The sequence below is a fragment of the Onychomys torridus genome, chromosome 9, assembly GCF_903995425.1.
Source record: "Onychomys torridus chromosome 9, mOncTor1.1, whole genome shotgun sequence".
Taxonomy (NCBI): Eukaryota; Metazoa; Chordata; class Mammalia; order Rodentia; family Cricetidae; genus Onychomys; species Onychomys torridus.
In genome coordinates, this window is record NC_050451.1 from 100887552 (window position 1) to 100902121 (window position 14570).

General features: G+C 35.9%; 1 pseudogene; it reads right to left on the reverse strand.

The window, feature by feature from the left end:
- Nucleotides 1–925: 925 nt before the first annotated feature.
- LOC118591261 lies at nucleotides 926–1900 on the reverse strand (annotated as a pseudogene).
- Between the last annotated feature and the right edge of the window lie 12670 nt (nucleotides 1901–14570).

Below are 14570 nucleotides of genomic sequence, written 5' to 3' on the forward strand. Positions count from 1 at the left end.
ATCACACCCTTGTCTTGGTTTTCTTGAGACAAGGCTTCATGTAGTCCAGGCTGGCTTCAAAAATAATCTTGGGTTTCAAATTGTTCTGGTCTTACTGGCCAGCATGGTTAATCTTGGCAAATTAACAGGATTTAGAATGACCCTAGGAGATGCCAGAAAGGCTGTTTTCAGAGAGGTTTAGATGAGAAGATCTACTCTGGAAGGGTGGCACCATTCTATGGGTTAGGGCCCTTGGTTAAATAAAGAGAGCAAATGGACCACCAGCATTGCCTCTCTCTTCTTCCTTTGCGGGGGGGGAGGGGGTGCAATGTGACAGGCTATTGCTTTCATACCTTCCCTGTTCTGATGGACTGACTGTACCATTAGACAGCCAGCAAAATAATCTCTTCCTCCACTGAAAAAAAATAAAAAAGACTTGTCCTGTCCTCTACATAAAGAATCTTGTCAGACACAGCTACTTAAGAACATTTAAGATTGGCCATGTTATCAAGTATATAATAATGGTACCTACAAAATAATCTTTCATTTCTATTACATTTCTTAAACTCTGTCTTGGGAGTTTGGAGATACAGTATCTACTGTTTTGTTGCTAGAATACTTTTGAAGCTGAAGGAGTGGGAAACATATGAATATTTCTATCATATTAGGGCAATTTTTATTTGATAGAAAATTAAATTGAGAATAAATATATGTAATTAATTTGATGATAGACTACCTAATTTTTTTGTTTATGGGTGCAGTGAACTTTGTTGATGGTATTCAAGAGAGTAGGACTGCCTAAGCCCCTCCTGTCATTCTGGGGGTCTGGGATGGAAACTAAGGGAGATGCTCAGTGTCAGGGGCTGAGTTAGGAAAGGAACTGCTCAGCAGCCAAGGGTCTCTCTTGCTCTGTCCTTGCAGGGGTGGGTGGTTCAGGGTGAGCTTCTTACTCCTTTGAAGCCATGGAGGTCATAAGGTCCACCACCCTGTTGCTGTAGCTGAATTCATTGTCATACCAGGAAACAAGCTTCACAAAGTTGTCATTGAGAACAATGCCAGCCCCAGCATCAAAGGTTGAACAGTGGGGGGTCATTGTTAAAGTCGTAGGAGACAACCTGGTCCTCAGTGTAGCCCAGGATGCCCTTCAGTGGGCCCTCTGATGCCTGCTTCACCACCTTCTTGATGTCATCATAGTGGGCAGGTTTCTGCGGATGGCATGTCAGATCCACAACAGACACATTGGGGGTAGTAACACAGAAAGCCATGCCCATGAGCTTCCTGTTCAGCTATAGGATGACCTTGCCCACAGCCTTGGCAGTACCTGTGGATGCAGGGATGATGTTCTAGGTAGCCCCACAGGGGCCATCCACAGTCTTTTGGGTGGCAGTGATGGCGTAGACTGTGGTCATGAGTCCTTCCACAATGCCAAAGTTGTAATGGATGACCTTGGCCAGAGGAGCTAAGCAGTTGGTGGTGCAGGAAGCATTGCTGACAATTTTGAATGAATTGTACTTCTCATGGTTCACACCCATCACAAACATGGGAGCATCAGCTGAAGGGGCGGAGATGATGACCCTTTGGTCCCCACCTTTCAAGTGAGCCCCAGCCTTCTCCATGGTGGTGACGATACCAGTAGATTCTACAATATACTTGGCACCAGCCTCAACCTACTTGATATTGGAGGGATCTAGCTCCTAGAAATGGTGATGGCCTTCCCATTGACAACAAGCTTCCCACTTTCAGCCTTGACTGTGCCATTGAGCATGCCATGGATAGAATCATACTGGAACATGTAGACCATGTAGTTGAGGTCAATGAAGGGATCATTGATGGCAACAATTTCAACTTTGCCAGACTGGAAGGCAGCCCTGGTAACCAAGTGTACAGTTCTGCCAAATCCATTCATTCCAATCTTTCCCATCGTGTCTCAGGAAGAAGGCTGGCCCTGCACATAAAGATAAGGCTGTCTCTGGAACAGGGAGGAGCAGAGAGATTCTAGACTATCTAATCTTAATAGTAGTGACAGAGTTGGGATATGATGACAGAATCAGACAGAATGGTATTAGATGAATCTGAAACAAAACATATCTAATTTAAAAAGATAAACATTCCCTGAAAAATCTAATTGGTAAGAATAATAGTTAACTTTTTTCTAGATTTTAAATCAAAGTTAACCTGCTCTTCTGTAAATAACACATGTAACTTGGATTTTTTCCTTTATATATTATTGCTTTCTAGATCAGAGGCAACTGATAGAGTAGTTATTCTTTTCCTACAGAATACCTTCTTACTTATTTCTCATGCCTCATTTCTTACTGAGATCTATGTGGCTATGGGATGAGGGCAGACTCACAGGTCCTGAAGAGCTCCAGGAAAAAGTATAAGTGAAAACATTATTATTGTCTGATCATACAAAAGGACCTTAGGCAACCATTCTTCCCTCTTATTGGAGAGGGTCCAGAAAAGACTGTCACTTTCTCGTAGAAACATATCTTTTCTGGAAAAAGGCATAGACTTTCTCCCCCAGTACAGGGCAAAGGCTCTGTAGGTGATGACCCTGTGAATCTCTGGAAATGTCTATATTCCACATTTCTTTGTCAGTATTTAGTCTTTTATCCACATTGCTAGTCAGTGTTGTTTGTTTATTATTCTTAGAAAGGTTTCAGAAAACAGCAACTTGATATTTTTATGCAGAATTGATGTGCTACACAGAGAAAACTAATAATATTTTTAAATATTTGTTTACAAATTTGATTTTTTGTGTACCTTCATGTACAGTAAAGCCATTACAAGAGTTCTTTCAAAGACAGTATGAAACTCCTACAAACCATTCAAACAAGAATAGCATTGTATTTTTCTTCACTTTCAAAAATGTTTGATGGAATTTATGAGATTTAAATCTCAAGCTATGTGAGACTAATACTTCCAGGGAAATTGCAAGCTCTTGAGTACTAAACTAGAAACCATACTTAGAAGGAAAACAAGAACTCATCTTTAGATGTAATATTACTCAGTACTCAAAAATGCATGAAGAAAAAAAGGTAAAATCTGAAAATTAAGACTTAGAAAGCCATAAGTAAAGTGTGAAGCAGTGTATATGTGTAAGGTATATTATTTATTCTGCACAGCAATTAATTTATTCAACACTCCATGTCCTATGTGACAACTCAATGAAAACTTTGAAGCTTATTTAACTCAATAAAAATATTAAGAAATGATAGCAAATTGTAGATGAAGTTTATTAAATTTCTTCTGCTTTCTGTTTCCACAAAAAATAAGATGGTGAGGAATGGTCTGATCAACTTTCCTCTTGGTCTGGTAGATAACTTTGATGTCCAGCCTTCATAAAAGCATTTACAAGTGTTTATCTTTTTTACTAGATAGACATACAGGTTATTCAGTATTTTTGATATTACACAATGGTACTCTTCTTTATATTTCTAAGTTGGTTGTAGAATGCATCTTGAGGATGGAATCTGAAGAAAAAAAAAACAGGTAAAAACTAGTCTGAATTCATTAAACATTTGTTTAAAAACAGCTTATTTAGGAGCATCTTCAAATATTGTTCAATTTCTATGTGTTCTAATAAAAATCCTCTATTAAATTAAAGCATTTGTTTGACATAATTTTAATATAGACATCGCCATCTCTTGAGACTGCAACACACAGAGCAGTAGTGACAACAATGATCTAATGACTGAGTGTGAAGGCTATGTAATAAATGTTCATAACCAGATCCCAGCTCCAACACCTCCTGGCAGTATAAATTTTCTTCAACAACTTGATTTTTACCTTTTTCTACCTCACACTTTTCACTCTTGAGTCTTCATTCTCTCACAGAGTGGAGGCAGCAACAGTGAATCATTGTAGAATCACTTGATTAATAATAAAGATGTCTCATATTTTCTGAGGCTATTGCAAACCAAACTTTAGTGACAGTTGAAATCATTTTGTCATCTGATTTTATACCTTTTTAAAAAATTTCACCTGTAGAAAAAAAATGTGGATTGTGCCATATTCATTCATTGCTAAAGGTTATACTCTATATTTTATTATTACTTATTAAATGTGTTTCTTTGCACTCAATTTTCACATTCATGTTGATGATGTTTCTGCAAAGTCTTTACTATTGGCTAATGCACTATTAGTTTTATTCATCAGGTGGCTAGAAACTAGAGATGCTGGATGCTTAATAAAGCCTGTCTGTGTGGTCTAGAAGTTATTGTATGGGTGTAATTAATATAAATAATTAGTGAAGTACAAGCAATGTGCATTATCCTAGATTTTCTTACAACCTTATTTCAATGAAGAGAAAACTGAGTCATCCAGAAGAACAATTTACGCTGAAGTGGAGGATGCTAACCCTGTGTCTGAGTTCTACTGTCTGTGTGGGTGGTGCATTATGTTGACTGCATATCTCCTATCCAGTCCAAACAACAGCATATGCCTATTCCTTGGAACATATGCATGAATCACTGTATCTTACTGGGTCTTCCTCTGTTTGCACCAAGACTGATACACAGTCATAATGTGACTCAGCTTTTGTTGAAATGGGAACACTTTGATTATTGGTGGATTCCTCCTGTCCATTTCTACTTCATCTGCTGCTTTCCAGGATTATAGCTATGCTCAAACTGTCCCACTTAGCAGTTGACATTAACTCTACAATCATCACCTTTTGCCAACTAGTGAAACTGATGGTGAGACTTCTAATGGGCAAATATTGTAATGGGGGGGGAACAATGAGAGCCTCAGTCACACCTTATGAATTTCACCTTTTATTGTTGACCTAAATATTGGTAGGAACTGGGAGATTTCCCTTTTAAAATTAGAGAGTAAATGTTTATGTAATTCTTGTGTCTAAGAAAGTTTGTTCTCTGAATTGTATTACTATTTTCTTAAATATAAAAAATAAATTATTGAAATACTAATATAAAATTTACTGAAAATGTAATACATTATTAGCAATGGGAATAACAATATTTTAAATGTTAGGCTTGCTAAACAGTGAATATAAAATCCACACGTGAAAAAAATGCATTTATTAATTCAATATACATATGTAGCAAAAATAATACATAAAATATAAATTTTACTTTCAGATGAGCTATTGTAAATGAGTAAATTATATATTGAGAAGATTTAATTAAAAATATTAAAGTCTTCTCTATCTTTTAATTTATTATCATCTGTATTTGTGTGTATATGTTGCATGCATATGACTATGTAGGTCACACACAGTACATGCCCATTCAGAGGCCAGAGAAGTATACTAGGAATATTCCTCTATTTTTTGAGACAGGGTTTCTCTGTGTAGCTTTGCAATGTTCCTGAAGCTCACTCTGTAGCCCAGGCAGACCTCGAACTCACAGAGATCTGCCTGGCTCTGCCTCCTGAGTTCTGGGATTAAAGGCGTGAGCCACCACCGCCCAGCATCATCTATCTTTCTTCAACTTACTACCTTGAACTGGAAACTCATTTTTTTAGTTAGCATAGCAGGGCAATAATCTCTCAGGATACACTAGTCCCTATCCCTCAATTTTGGGGTTACAGGAACAGTTGACATGCCAGTCTTTCATGTAGAGATTCCAACTCTGATCTTCATGTGTATAGAACAAGGACTCTTGCCTGCTGAGTCACATCCCCATAACCTCCTCCAATACTGTATCATTGCCTCAATATTGTGTATTTAGTTATATGACTCTATATTGCTTGAGGCTTTTGAAATGCAATAATGTGTATTTCTATAAATAATAAGAAAAGCAATAGCATATGGGTGCTTACAAAAGTGTCAGTACCTGCACACTTGTAAAATTTTTGTTGGAAGGCCTTGTTGGGGGATCAGAAGTTGCAGTCTATCGTGGTCTGGCAGCTTTTTCCAAGAGCTCGACAACATGGAGACTCCTTTCCTGCAGCAGAACTTCCTGCTCCATAACTTCCCTTATCTGGAGAATGTCCCTGGGCCCAGAGGAATGACCTTATCTGAAAGCTGTCTCTAAGCGAGATGTGTCTTCAGCTTGACCCTCGGCACAGATTCCTGCTGGAAGACTTGTGCCAGGAGCTCTGCTAGGACCCACTGCTTCCTAAGAATCCCTGTGATAGAACCACATTATTTAACACAAATTATGGTTTTCTGCAGCCTCCCCAACCCTAGGTATTCCCTATAGTCTGGAATAAAGTTGAGCTGATTCCCTAAATCTGTCTTCCAAAGAGCTGTCTCCATTGTACCCACAGAGGTCCTAACCCTATTACCCATTTCTTCTCCCTCCCCTTGTAGACTAATGTAGTCAAGGATCCCCAGGAAGAAGCAGAACCACGATTTTAACCTTTATAAGGAAGTGCTTCACATATTTATTTTTACATAATAAAGTAACTGACAAAATGAACTTCACAGGATTTGATTTAAACTTATAATTTATACTGTATCTCAGGGAACAATGATTTGTGTATTTCTTGGTTTTACTATTTGTTATAAACTTCAATTTTTAATATCTTCAAAACTCACTTGACTAAGATAAGCATTATATACAGCTTGCATTATCCTTATTTTTTCAATAAGTGTAACAATATTAGAGAACAGTAAATTATGCATTTATTAATAATCAACCAACAGAGATCAGTAATGAAAAAGTGAAGTAGTTCTAAGAAATATTGTTGATATTTATTCTGGTATGTAGAGAAATTGAGGGCCAGACTAGTTATAAAAATAATAAAAGAAAATTACATCACAGGAAACACACTGACAAATAAAAAAATAAATACATCAAAAGTTGCTGAAATTAATTATTGGTATTTTGTAACCATGATAATATGAACATTATATTGGAGCATACTTTTCCCTTCAGATAACATACTTTCAAAACAAGAAAAAAAAAATAATGAAGTGCAAATATAAGGGAACAACACTTAAAATTAGCTACATGCCCTTGAAAAGAATGTGTGCTTGCAAGGTTGCAAACTGGGAAATCAATATAAGTTTACTAAGTTCTAAAACATAGGGAGGTATCCAAAAATAACAGTATGTGTCTGCTAAGATCAATTGATGAACTATTTTATTTCCTGAAAATGATACAATATAAGGAAAAATTATAAAATTTCAAGAGAAAAAAAATCAAGTCATTGCTAAAAATCATAAACACATATCTACACATGTACCCACAATCTCCCAACTTGTGGCAGACATCTTCATTTTCTACTATTTTTTAAATGAGAGCAGATTTGAATGCTACTCACAACATTCATGAGACAATGTAATGAGTGATATACTACTAACACTATGATGATTTCTGTCCTAAAGGATGTGAAGGATGCGCAGGAAGAACAGTCTTTATGTTATGAAGAAGGGAAGGAAGCTCATCTTGGAAGACTGCTAGCAACGCCTTCCTTTAACCTCTTCCTGGTATTATATTGCAGGATATGTTGTAATAAGAAATAGTCACACATACCAACCTAGAGAATTCTTGTAGGAATCCCGTGTTTCTTCTCCATGAATCTTCACAGTACGGTTAACAAAATGACCCCATGAAAAGACAAAAACAGAGACAAGCGGCAATAAAAAAATAACAAAATGTAGAATATAACTCTCTTTATTACTGTTGTTCGAAAATAGTGTTGAAGTCTATCCTAGTATCAAAACTGAATTACAAAAAAAGGAGAATTAAAAAACATGAAAGACTAAATAATAGGTGAAGAAATAGGAAAGGTTTCAAATAACTATATCCAGTGTTGGCAAGCAGCCAAGATGATATCAGAGCAAAATTTTTCAATTTTCATGGCATAGAAAACCATCTGGCTATTTTAGAAAACAAATATTGATGGGAACTTGCTGATTTCTTAGAGTGACATTATCAAAGCTTAATATAAAATACTGACAAAGAGATAAAAAAGAAAAAAATTAGATTGCAAATGTGATTCTAATAAAAATACCAAAAGTAACAAACATACCATTAAAATGTACACTTTAAGTACCTCATTACTTAGTTTATAAGCAAATCTTACCAATAAGAACAATGAGGCAAAGTATAAAATTCTTAAAGCAGACTAAAATATTTCAAACAAACAAATATTTTAGGCCGAATCCCACCTAAGGTACTCAAAGTAGATTTATGATTTAGAATGGATCTTAGCACACTGTGTATGTTTTTGAAATAAAAGCATACTACACTGAGTTAGCTGTGAAATGTCATTTCAGTTATTATAAAAACCTAAAAGATAAAACTTTCAAAAAGCTATGCGCCATCCTTGCATATTTATAGCTATTCATGCATTTTCAAGTTAATTCTCTGGAAATCGAGTGTATTATTTTAAAGGAGCTCAATTGTACAAGTGCTTGTGACTTGAGATAATCTTTGGTTTCAACTTTGATTGATTCTTTGTGGGTTTCACATCATGCATGCCAATCCCATTTATCTCAGTGTCCCCTCGCCCTTGCAACACCCATCTCCCCAACTCCCCAAAAACACAAGTTTAAAAGAAAACAAAACAAACAAACAACAAAAATGAAGAAACAAAACAAAACACAGAGAGAACTCTTATCACAGAAGCTGTAGTGTGGCCTGTTGAGGCCCACGGTTCACCCTTTAGTCCATTCATCTTTACTTGCAAGTGTTCATCCCCTGGAGTCATTGACCTGCCTCAAAGCCTCTGGCTTCTGCTCTGCCACTGATACTGGGCGCTAACTGGGGCTCCCCTTGGATAGCCTGTTGTTGTCCTGTGTTGTGGAGATCCTGCTGTTTTGGATCAGTAGGTTTGTCCTCTTCACCTGGACTTGAGATAATCTTATATATTTATGAGCATATTTTTTCAGAAAATGTAAAGCAAAAATGTTGGAAATTTTAAGTAATATATTTTTCTAAATCTGTATCAATACTTAAAGATTAAATACTACAAACTGCAGTTTGATTTTAAAAGAAATTGGAAAACCATTCTCCAGAATACATATATTTTCAAACTATAAAATTTTAAATGCATTGGAAAGTGTAGGTCTATTAGTCTTCAACATTTTATTATCGTAATATCATGAAACATAACTCCCCTCATTCCTATTAGATAATATTTCTGCTATATAATATAAATGTGGACCTTGACACAAGATCAGAGATTGTCATAATGCTGTGATTTACTATAATTTGTGTCATAGGCACACCATTTAGAATTGAGAACAGAAAAACAAACAAGGCTTTAAGCAATATTTTTACTATTTTATGTGTATGTGAGTATGATTATGTGAATATATATTCAATATATGTAAACTTTTATGGGGACCTTGGAGACCAGAAGAGGACATCAGATTCCCCTGGAGTTGATAGAGTTGCTATTATATGAAGGCATAAACCACTCAGGGGAAATGCTGACATCTGAACTCTGTTCCTTGGCAAGAGCTAAGGGTACTTTTAACTGCTAAGCCATCTATCTAGATAGACCCATAATACAATGCTTTAAATAGGTTGTGTCTTTTCCATATTTCAAATCTCTTTTCTTAGTCTGTAGTAAGGTCAGAGTTCTTATAAGATTTGTATCTGGATGTCATATTGCTTTAAGTATTCAAAAGTTTATGTTATTTGTATTTTTGAGTGTTTGTCGGTGTACCTTGTGTGAGCAGAGGCCCTTAGAGACAAGAAGAGGCCATTGGATATTTTGGAGCTAAATTTACAGGCAGTTGTGAACCACACAGTATGGGTACTGAGAACAAAACTCTGGTCTTTTAAAAAAGTAGTCAATGCCCTTAACCACTGAGCAGTCTCTCCAGGCCTGTTATGTAATACTAATTATTATCATCAAAAATAATAATAAATGTTAAAAATTTGAAAGAGTTGTAGTATTAATATGTATAAAAAACTTATTGACAGGTCCAAGTCCCACTGCCTGGGGGCCTCCCAAACAGTTCAAGCTATTCAATTGTCTCACTTATCCAGAGAGCCTGATCCAGCTGGGGGCTCCACAGCCTTTGGTTCATAATTCATGTGCTTCCATTCGTTTGGCTATTTGTCCCTGTGCTTTTCCAATCTTTGTCTCAACAATTCACACTCTTACAGTCCCTCCTCTTTCTCGACAATTGGGCTCCTGGAGCATGAGCTGGCTGTTTGGAACCTTGGGCTTACACAGGGACACTTTGCTCAGCCTGGAAGGAGGGGACTGGACCTGCCTGTACTGAATACACCAGGTTTAAATGAATCCCCAGGGGAGTCTTGGCCCTGGAGGAGATGGGAATGGAGGGGAGGGGATGGGGGGAAGGTGGGGGTGGGGGCGGGAGGGGGCAGGACAGGGGAACCCATGGCTGATGTGTAAAATTAAAACACAAATATAATAAATAAAAAAGAAACTTATTGAATTAAACTGATGTCATTGACTTGCAAATTTGATTACTTGACAATAATTAAGGAACAGCTTAAAAAGCCCACAAAAACTGGCAAATTTACATATTTCATAAATGTTGGCAATGGTTAAGCTCAAAAAGACATTAAAACATTTCAAAATCTAATTTTATTTGTGACTGTATATGCAAAGATTTTAATAACAAAAATTAAAAATCAAAAAGTATGTGTGCCACAGCTGGGTGGCCTTGGTGAATTTCCTTCTGCAGCAATTTGTGTGGCACCAGTGGGTGAAACCAGGGGAGAACTTCCAAGCTGAGTGTCAGTTTGATTTCTGTGTGTCTTACAACCAAAATGCATAGCATTTTCAGCAATGGGGAGCTATTATCTAGTTCTGGCAGGCAGCCAATTGACAACATATTCCAACCTCACTTCTCTGTATTATCTACGTCCAAAAATGAGTTATAATTTAAAGCATTCTTTTGTTATATATTATTTATTTATTCTTGCTGTTGTTATTGTTTCTACATTCTGACAGCTGTTTCCCCTCCCTCTTATTTTCCCAGTCCCTCCTCTCCCCTCCCCCTATTTCAATCGCACCCACTCCTCCAATTCTCTTCAGAAAAGGGCTGGCCTCCCATGGATATGTTCTGCTATACTCACAGATTTGTGCCTAGCCCAATTGCCATCTGAGAGTTATTATATATTCTTAAGAAAGAGGCTACAGGGGCTGCAATCACTGATCGATACTCAAGAGCACTGCAGTTCTTCCAAAGGACTCAGGTTGATTCAAAACATCTACATGGAGGCTCACAACTATCTATAACTCCAGTTTCAGGGGATCCAATGGCCTCCATGTGGCTTCCATAAGCATCTGGAATACATATGTGTACAGACACATAAAGGAATTCATAAAAGAAAAGGAATTCAGAATTCATAAAACAGTATTTTTATTTGTTTGTTTGTTTGTTTGTTTGTTTGTTTATTTATTTATTTATTGGTTTTTCGAGACAGGGTTTCTCAGTGTAGCTTTGCGCCTTTCCTGGAACTCGCTTTGGAGACCAGGCTGGCCTTGAACTCACAGAGATCCACCTGGCTCTGCTTCCCGAGTGCTGGGATTAAAGACGTGTGCCACTACCGCCAATATTTCCTTCTTGCCATTATATTTTTGATAAGAGCTGAAATTACAGATTTGAGTAGCTTGGGTACTGGAAACAGAACTCAAGTCATCTGTAAGACAATTATGTGCCCTTAACTGCTGAGTCATCTCTGTACCTCACATTTAATAATTTTAATCCAAATGTAATAGTATTACTGTTTCAGAGATATTTTGTTCAGTAATAGCATTTTTCCTAAAATCACCTATTTTTCAGTTATAGTTTATAACTGTTTTTGAACTTTGCATCAGTCCGTCAATTCCTTAGTAGGAAATGAGCACATAGTATGAGAAAATATGAAATCATCAATTTGATGTAAATAAATTGGCCAAGCAAAGATTCTGTGTTTATTTCTAGAACTATTAATTATTAGTTTTGCTCAGATACCATTATTCCTAACTATAAGGTATCTCTAATGATATATATCCAAACTTCTAATCTGTTTTTTTTTTTTTTACCCTCTAGTATTGAGAAATCCACATACTTCACTTGTGCTTATATAACTTCCAAACAAAACATCCTGGACATTGTTCCAGACTGGGCCATTCCACAGTGTATGAGTGACACTTGTGAAATTAATATTTGGTAAATTCTGCATGAAATACACATTAAATGATATTAATAAGCATAAATAATTTAATTTTCAAATATGGGAGAATAAACATAAAATCTATTTTCATTCAACTGTTGCATTTTATATTGTTTATTAATGAATAGAATTATATAAAGTAAAGAATTATAGAACTGTGAAATATTCCAGCATAGTGGTATACGTTGTATGTAATCTCTGCACTAAGAAGTCTGCAGTGAAAGTTTCCCTTAAGCTCAGTTGTTCCTGATCAGCCTCAGCAATATACATACAACCCATACCAAACAAAGCAAATTTTGAAATCAAAACATGAATATAACTTTATAAAAATAAACAAGGATTAACAATATGAAAATCAACCTTTTATAACAGTTTCCCATATGCTAGGATAAAAATTAAACACATTCTCAAAACATAGAAATTTTAATGGTTATTTGTGAATTTATAATTTTACTTAATGTGGAATTATAATATCTTCTTTTGAATAATGTTAATAAGGGCAAATACTTAACCCAAGCATCGCAAAAATCTTCTTTCATTTTGTCAAATATAGCAGTACCAATGTTTTTAGAGCAATAGAATTTTAGGGTTTTTTTTTATAAAAACAAGTAAAATTAATTGATATGTCATCATGTTGCAATATTAAATAAAGTAGAAGCAGCTTTTCAATTTTGTAGAGCTGGCCTGCAACAGTGGTTTGGATAAATGAACATTTTGAAGAAAGACAACACTCCCTTTCTAAAGATACATTAAAAGCGTCTTAGATACTGCTTGTATTCAAAGTAAAGTGTCTGATGAGGCTTGCCTATAATTAGGGAACATTGAATAAAATCTTCCCTTTGCAGAAACAGATTGGAACAACCATTTCATAGTAAATCACAATTGCACTATCAAGTTATATGATAAGCTCCTCTGTATTGCTCAGTAAATCATGAAGTGTGACAATAGGGACACTCAATAAGCTTCTAAAAATTGCATAATAAATCAGGAAACCCCACAATAAGTTGCACAGTAAGCTCTGCTGTGTTTGCTTAGATAGTGGATTTTACAAAGAAGTCTTATGCATCCTCTTTCCCTTGTATGCTGTGTCCACTGTTACAGTGGGGCATCTCTCAATTAAGGGTAGAACTTGCTAAAGAACTAAAGTCATCCCCACATTAGCAACCAACACATTGTGGGGGAAACCTGATCTTTGTCTGTGTAGAACAAAAGCATTGAAGACCAGCAAGTGCTTAAATGTTGAACCATTACTCCGGCCCCTTCTTTTTGGTTTTGTTTGTGATAATCAGAAATTCTGAGCAACATCTTTTTAAAAGATATTTTTATTCTCATCTTTAGAACAGCCAAGACAACTAAAGAAGAGCCCTAAAAACATATACATGTGTAGCTAGAGTTTTCTCTCCAGGTCCCACCAATCCCTGGCAGTCCAACAGCCCACTTATAAAATAAACACACAGATGCTTATATTATTTAAACTGTTTGGCTTAATGGCTCAGGCTTCTAACTATCTAGCTCTTATATCTTAAATTAACTCATTTCTATTAGTCTATAAGTTGTCATGTGGCTCATGGCTTACCAGTACCTTACATCTTGCTTGTCATGGCAGTGGCTGGCAGTGTCTCTCTGCCTCAGCCTTCCACTTCCCAGAATTCTCTTCTCTGCTTGTCCTGCCTATACTTCCTGCCTCGCTACTGGCCAATCAGTGTTTTATTTATTAACCAATCATACAAACACATTTAACATACATATATGAATAACACAATATAGACTGAGTAGGTGATAATATATAGTATATATATCCTACATAATGCAACAATTAATGAAAAATAGGTCATGAATTTGAAAGAGAACAAGTAGGGGTATATGAGATGGTTTGAAGAGATGAAAGAAAGGGAGAAATTCTGTAATTATAATCACAAAAAGAAAACTGCAAAATATTTTCTAACATGAAATGCATGCAATTCAGGACAATAAATGATAACTGTACATGGCCTAAACTTTTTAAGCTCACAAATGTGATGCTTAATCCAGAAAACTGATCAGAGAACTTAATAGAGTTGATGTAGAGAATATTAATGAAGAAAATGACGTAATTAATATTCTCTTAGTCCCACATGTAATATTTCTATTTAGGCAGAGGTCTCCAGATGACAAGCATTGCATTTTTATTTCATTTTTTTTAATGCACAAAATATCCTTTCATTTTAAGGTAGTATAATAAAACCAAATCATTTATTCAAAATATTTTATTAAAGCTCACTACCTATAATGAATGAAACATTAAAATTAAGCCCATTCACATACAGCCACAGCCATAGCAGGTGAGCTCAGGCCTTCTGAGCTTATCCCTCTCATAGTAAAAACCACTTAACAAAACTTCAAAACAGTAAGTCTAAGTGGACTAGAAAATTGGTAAAGTAGAAGGTAGTTGTCCTAAGTACATAAGACTTGGGGCACAGCATAGGAATCAATGCTAAGCTTCTATTTTCCCTTCTACATATTCTTCTTGTCATTATAGAACCATGATTCTTT